Source organism: Penaeus monodon, chromosome 24 (genome assembly GCF_015228065.2).
Source record: "Penaeus monodon isolate SGIC_2016 chromosome 24, NSTDA_Pmon_1, whole genome shotgun sequence".
Lineage (NCBI taxonomy): Eukaryota > Metazoa > Arthropoda > Malacostraca > Decapoda > Penaeidae > Penaeus > Penaeus monodon.
In genome coordinates this window covers 7,271,306-7,271,912 of record NC_051409.1, presented here as the reverse complement: position 1 = coordinate 7,271,912, position 607 = coordinate 7,271,306, and the positions used below count along the sequence as shown (strand labels likewise).

General features: G+C 40.0%; 1 pseudogene; it reads right to left on the bottom strand.

The window, feature by feature from the left end:
• LOC119588834 overlaps positions 1 to 607 on the bottom strand; it is an 8,495-nt pseudogene that overhangs the window by 4,643 nt on the left and 3,245 nt on the right.

Here is a 607-nt window from a genome sequence, read left to right as displayed (position 1 = left end):
GAACTCAGAGCGGCTTACCTAGACAGCCGCCCCGTCGCCCTGAACGTCAGAAAGTCCGGAAGGTCCAGGAAATGCGCAGCTCGTCTCCAGCTTTCGTTGAGGTGTGTCTTGAGCCATAGGAGCTTTGGGGTCTGCATTTCGAGGGAAACTTTCCCCCCAACGTACTTCAACACTCTGAAAAGGGGGAGTTATCCTTGGGGAGAGCTCCTCTGTTTCAGCGCATTTCTACCACCTTTATCCATTGTCCTTTTAAACTGCTATACCCATTTGACTATGAATTCCTACCATTTCTATTAGAATCCAGTTCAATTTCACTTCAACCCTTTATCATCATTAGTTCTATTGTACTAATGTCTTTCTCAACTTCATTAAAAACATTTCTACTCCAAAATTATTTTTAAAACCCAAAATACCAAAAAATATACTCATATTACCTACTTTTCTCTAAAATACCAAAAAATCATGACATATTTTAAACACCTTTTCAAGACCACCCATACAATGCTGTACATTATCAAAGACTAATAAACAACGCACTGAATAAGTCCTCGGTTTCCATTCCCTTTCGGAGTCTCTGTACACACTTCATATAACTGCAAAAATCCAA